Source organism: Oryx dammah, unplaced genomic scaffold (assembly GCF_014754425.2).
Source record: "Oryx dammah isolate SB20612 unplaced genomic scaffold, SCBI_Odam_1.1 HiC_scaffold_23, whole genome shotgun sequence".
Classification (NCBI taxonomy): Eukaryota; Metazoa; Chordata; class Mammalia; order Artiodactyla; family Bovidae; genus Oryx; species Oryx dammah.
The window spans coordinates 73,065,996-73,072,807 of NW_024070207.1; positions in this window are offsets into that span (position 1 = coordinate 73,065,996).

Genomic DNA, 6,812 nt, shown 5'->3' on the forward strand with positions numbered 1-6,812 from the left:
ACAGAGTGAAGTAAGTCAGAAAGAAAAACACCAATACAGTATACTAATGCATATATATGGAATTTAGAAAGATAGTAATGATAACCCTGTATGCGAGACAGCAAAAGAGACACAGATGTAAAGAACAGTCTTTTGGACTCTGTGGGAGAAGGTGAGGATGGGATGATTTGAGAGGGCAGTGTTGAAATGTGTATATTATCATTTGTGAAGCAGATCTCTGGTCCAGGTTCGATGCATGAGACAGGGTGCTCAGGGCTAGTGCACTGGGATGACCCTGGGGGATGGGATAGGGAGGGAGATGGGAAGGGGATTCTGGATGGGGAACACATGTACACCCGTGGCTGACTCATGTTGATATATGGCGAAAACCACTACAATATTGTAATTAGCCTCCAATTAAAATAAATAAATTAATTTAAAAAGTAAAGTTATCCTGAAGTAAAGAAGTGAAGTGAAGTGAAGTCGGTTAGTCATGTCCGATGAGGATGTGAAATGGTATCTCATTGTGGTTTTGTATTGGCTATGTGAAAGTCATTTAGTTGTGTCCAACTCTCTGCTACCCCATGGACTGTAGAGTCCATGGAATTCTCTGGGCCAGAATACTGGAGTGGGTAGCCATTCCTTTCTCCAGGGGATCTTCCCAACCCAGGGATTGAACCCAGATCTCCCACATTGTAGGCAGATTCTTTACTGTCTGAGCCACCAGGGATGCAAAAAGCCCAAGTTTTGTATTACCTGTCTCTAATAGTTATAAGTGAGCATCTTTGTATGGGCTTCCCTGGTGGCTCAGCAAGTAAATAATCCCCCTACAATGTGGGAGACCTGGGTTCAAGACCTGGGTTCGAGACCTGGGTTCGAGACCTGGGTTCGATCCCTGGGTTGGAAGGATCCCCTGGAAAAGGGAAAGGCTACCTACTCCAGTATTCTGGCCTGGAGAATTCCATGGACTGTATAGTCCATGGGGTCACAAAGAGTCGGACATGACTGAGTGACTTTCACTTCTTTCATTTGTTTATCTTCCTTGGAAGAATATGTCTATTCAAATACTTTGCCCATTTTTTTCCTTTGTCCATTTTTAATTGGATTGTCATTTGTTGTTGAGTTGTAAGCTATTTACATGTTCTGGATACTAGATTCTCATCAGATACATTATTTGCAAATTTCTCCCATTCTGTGTATTGACTTTTCACTTTCTTGATAGTGTCCTTTGAAGCACAAAAGTGTCCATTTTTTATATAATTTTATTTATTTATTTTTGGCTGTGCTGGGCCTTCGTTGCTGTGTGGGCTTTTCTCTAGTTGCAGAGAGCGGGGGCCACTCTCTAGTTGCAGAGAGCGGGGGCCACTCTCTAGTTGTGGTGCATGGGCTTCTCATTGCTGTGGCTTTTCTTGTTGTGAAGCATGGATGTAGGGTGCACAGGCTTCAGTAGTTGCAGCATGTGGGCTCAATAGTTGTGGCTCCTGGGGTCTAGAGCACACACTCAATAGTTGTGGCACACTGGCTTAGTTGCTCCGAGGCATGTGGGATTTTCCTGGATCAGAGATCGAACCCGTGTCTCCTGCACTGGCAGTTGGATTCTTTACCACTGAGTCACCAGAGAATCCCTGATTTTAATTTTAATGAAGTGCAACTTATCTGTTTTTTTTTTTCTTTTACTGTTTGCGTTTTTCATGTCATATGTAAGAAACCATTGCCAAATCCAAGGCCAGCAAACTACCCTAGGTTTTCTTCCAAGAGTTACAGTTTAAGCTCTCACGGTAATCCTTTTTGAGTTAATTTTCATATATGGTATGAGGTAGAGTTCCAACTTAATCCTTTTCAATGTGAATATCCAGTTGTACCTGCATCATTTATTGGAAAGACTACTCTCCCTGCACCATTGAATTTTCTCTGCACCCTTGGCAAAAATTGACCATAAATGTAGAGTTTGTTTCTGGACTCTCAATTCCATTCTGTTGTTATAAAAAGTTTATTTAATTAATACATTATTTTCCATGAGGCTTAACCTGGGACCACTTGGAGTAGAATCCATGTAGTTTTACCCACAACTTATGATCTAATTTAAGTAGGGTGCAGTTCAGTTCAGTTCAGTTGCTCAGTCGTGTCCGACTCTTTGTAACCCCATGAATCGCAGCACGCCAGGCCTCCCTGTACATCACCAACTCCCGGAGTTCACTCAGACTCACGTCCATTGAGTCAGTGATGCCATCCAGCCATCTCATCCTCTGTCATCCCCTTCTCCTCCTGCCCCCAGTCCCTCCCAGCATCACAGTCTTTTCCAATGAGTCAACTCTTCTCATGAGGTGGCCAAAGTACTGGAGTTTCAGCTTTAGCGTCATTCCTTCCAAAGAAATCCAGGGCTGATCTCCTTCAGAATGGACTGGTTGGATCTCCTTGCAGTCCAAGGGACTCTCCAGAGTCTTCTCCAACACCACAGTTCAAAAGCATCAATTCTTCGGTGCTCAGCCTTCTTCACAGTCCAACTCTCACATCCATACATGACCACAGGAAAAACCATAGCCTTGACTAGATGGACCTATGTTGGCAAAGTAATGTCTCTGCTTTTGAATATGCTCTCTAGGTTGGTCATAACTTTTCTTCCAAGGAGTAAGCGTCTTTTAATCTCATGGCTGCAATCACCATCAGCAGTGATTTTGGAGCCCAAAAAAATAAAGTCTGCCACTGTTTCCACTGTTTCCCCATGTATTTCCCATGAAGTGATGGGACGAGATACCATGATCTTCGTTTTCTGAATGTTGAGCTTTAAGCCAACTTTTTCACTCTCTTCTTTCATTTTCATCAAGAGGTTTTTTAGTTCCTCTTCACTTTCTGCCATAAGGGTGGTGTCATGTGCATATCTGAGGTTATTGATATTTCTCCCAGCAATCTTGATTCCAGCTTGTGTTTCTTCCAGCCCAGCGTTTCTCATGTTGTACTCTGCATATAAGTTAAATAAGCAGGGTGACAATATACAGCCTTGACGTACTCTTTTTCCTATTTGGAACCAGTCTGTTGTTCCATGTCCAGTCCTAACTGTTGCTTCCTGACCTACATATAGGTTTCTCAAGAGGCAGGTCAGGTGGTCTACTATTCCCATGTCTTTCAGAATTTTCCACAGTTTATTGTGATCCACACAGTCAAGGGCTTTGGCAGAGTCAATAAAGCAGAAATAAATGTTTTTCTGGGACTCTTGCTTTTTCCATGATCCAACGGATGTTGGCAATTTGATCTCTGGTTCCTCTGCCTTTTCTAAAACCAGCTTGAACATCAGGGAGTTCACTGTTCATGTATTGCTGAAGCCTGGCTTGGAGAATTTTGAGCATTACTTAGCATGTGAGATGAGTGCAACTGTGCGGTAGTTTGAGCATTCTTTGGCATTGCCTTTCTTTGGGATTGGAATGAAAACTGACCTTTTCCAGTCCTGTGGCCACTGCTGAGTTTTCCAAATGTGCTGGCATATTGAGTGCAGCACTTTCACAGCATCATCTTTCAGGATTTGAAACAGCTCAACTGGAATTCCATCACCTCCACTAGCTTTGTTCGTAGTGATGCTTGCTAAGGCCCACTTGACTTCACATTCCAGGACGTCTGGCTCTAGATTAGTGATCACACCATCATGATTATCTGGGTTGTGAAGATCTTTTTTGTACAGTTCTTCTGTGTATTGTTTCCACCTCTTCTTAATATCTTCTGCTTCTGTTAGGTCCAGACCATTTCTGTCCTTTATCGAGCCCATCTTTGCATGAAATATTCCCTTGGCATCTCTAATTTTCTTGAAGAGATCTCTAGTCTTTCCCATTCTGTTGTTTTCCTCTATTTCTTTGCATTGATCACTGAAGAAGGCTTTCTTATCTCTTCTTGCTATTCTCTGGAACTCTGCATTCAGATGCTTATATCTTTCCTTTTCTCCTTTGCTTTTTGCCTTTCTTCTTTTCACAGCTATTTGTAGGGCCTCCCCAGACAGCCATTTTGCTTTTTTGTATTTCTTTTCCATGAGGATCATCTTGATCCCTGTCTCCCGTACAATGTCATGAACCTCATTCCATAGTTCATCAGGCACTCTATCTATCAGATCTAGGCCCTTAAATCTATTTCTCACTTCCACTGTATAATCATAAGGGATTCGATTTAGGTCATACCTGAATGGTCTAGCGGTTTTCCCTACTTTCTTCAATTTTAGTCTGAATTTGGTAATAAGGAGTTCATGATCTGAGCCACAGTCAGCTTCTGGTCTTGTTTTTGTTGACTGTATAGAGCTTCTCCATCTTTGGCTGCAAAGAATATAATCAATCTGATTTCAGTATTGACCATCTGGTGATGTCCATGTGTAGAGTCTTCTTTTGTGTTGTTGGAAGAAGGTGTTTGCTATGACCAGTGCATTTTCTTGGCAAAACTCTATTAGTCTTTGCCCTGCTTCATTCCAGATTCCAAGGCCAAATTTGCCTGTTACTCCAGGTGTTTCTTGACTTCCTGCTTTTGCATTCCAGTCCCCTATAATGAAAAGGACATCTTTTTTGGGTGTTAGTTCTAGAAGGTCTTGTAGGTCTTCATAGAACCGTTCAACTTCAGCTTCTTCAGCATTACTGGTTGAGGCATAGATTTGGATTACTGTGATATTGAATGGTTTGCCTTGGAGACGAACAGAGATCATTCTGTCGTTTTTGAAATTGCATCCAAGTATTGCATTTCAGACTCTTTTGTTGACCATGATGGCTACTCCATTTCTTCTGAGGGATTCCTGCCCGCAGTAGTAGATATAATGGTCATCTGAGTTAAATTCACCCATTCCAGTCCATTTTAGTTCTCTGATTCCTAGAATGTCGACATTCACTCTTGCCATCTCTTGCTTGACCGCTTCCAATTTGCCTTGATTCATGGACTTGACATTCCAGGTTCCTATGCAATATTGCTCTTTACAGCATCGGATCTTGCTTCTATCACCAGTCACATCCACAGCTGGGTATTGTTTTTGCTTTGGCTCCATCCCTTCATTCTTTCTGGAGTTATTTCTCCACTGATCTCCAGTAGCATATTGGGCACCTACTGACCTGGGGAGTTCCTCTTTCAGTATCCTATCATTTTGCCTTTTCATACTGTTCATGGGGTTCTCAAGGCAAGAATACTGAAATGGTTTGCCATTCCCTTCTCCAGTGGACCACATTCTGTCAGACCTCTCCACCATGACCCACCCATCTTGGGTTGCCCCGCGGGCATGGCTTGGTTTCATTGAGTTAGACAAGGCTGTGGTCCTAGTATGACTAGACTGACTAGTTTTCTGTGAGTATGGTTTCAGTGTGTCTGCCCTCTGATGCCCTCTTGCAACACCTACCATCTTACTTGGGTTTCCCTTGCCTTGTGCGTGGGGTATCTCTTCACGGCTGCTCTAGCAAAGCACAGCCGCTGCTCCTTACCTTGGAGGAGGGGTATCTCCTTACTGCCTCCCTTCCTGACCTTCAAAGTGGGATAGCTCCTCTAGGCCCTCCTGTGTCCGTGCAGCAGATGGGTTGCTGCGGGTTGCTCCTCCCGGCCGCCACCCCTGGCCTCAGGCATGGGGTGGCTCCTCCCAGCCTCCACCCCTGACCTCAGACCTAGGGTGTCTCCTCCCGGCCGCCACTGACCTCGGACGTGGGGTAGCTCCTCTCGGCCACCTCCCCTGGCCTCGGATGCAGGGTAGCTCCTCTCAGCCGCTGCCCCTGACCTCAGACGCGGGGTGTCTCCTCCCGGCCGCCACTGACCTTGGACGCTGGGTAGCTCCTCTCGGCCGCCGCCACTGGCCTCGGACGCGGGCTAGCTCCTCTCGGCCACCGCCCCTGACCTCAGACGCAGGGTGTCTCCTCCTGGCCGCCCCTGACCTCGGACGTGGGGTAGCTCCTCTCGGCCGCCGCCCCTGGCCTCAGACGTGGGGTAGCTCCCCTCGGCCACCGCCCATGGCCTCGGATGTGGGGTAGCTCCTCCCCGCCGCTGCCCCTGACCTCGGACTTGGGTAGCTCCTCTCGGCCGCACTTAGTGCACTGGGTCGCAGCCGCCCACGCTTAGTGCGCCATACCTAATTTAGGGAAATGAAGCTGATTGATTAATAGGTCTCCAGGAAATGAGGAATAGGTGGGGTGGGTTTTCTATTAGAAACAGCTTTAGAGTGGCTTTGGGCAAATTACTTCACCTCTAGGAGTTTTGTGTGTGTGTGTGTGAGTCACTCAACCATGTCCAACTCTTTGCGACCCCATGGACTGTGTAGCCCACCAGGCTCCTCTGTCCATGGGATTCTCCAGGCAAGAATACTGTAATTAAGAAATAATTATATCTAGATTTATATATCTAGAGCTTTATTTCATAGAAGAAACAGCATAGTTATTTTTTAATTTTAAAAGTTATTTTTATTATTTTTTTACCAAGCGGCACAGCACATAGGATCTTAGTTCCTTAACCAGGGATTGAACCCATGCCGCCTGCATTGGACGCATGGAGTCTTACCCACTGGACTCCCAGGGAAGTTCAAGAAACGGTATAATTTTCAATAAACTTTTTGCCAGTGTAGAAATGTATCATAGCTGAGGGAATCATGCCTGCTTGGATTAGGAACTCACAGCTCAGGTCACCGGTTTACCTTGTGGTAGCCCCTAAATTGTAAGGAAAGGGCCTAAAAGGAAACAAACCATCCCTGTTCTTAAGAAGGTTTCTCAGTGGGTTTCCACAAAATATCATGGAGGACAAATGCAAGTTTCAGAAAAGTATTCTTCATATGATCCCATCATCCTTATTTTAACTAAAACAATGACAAAACTATTGGCATATAAATGTATATGTATATGTTT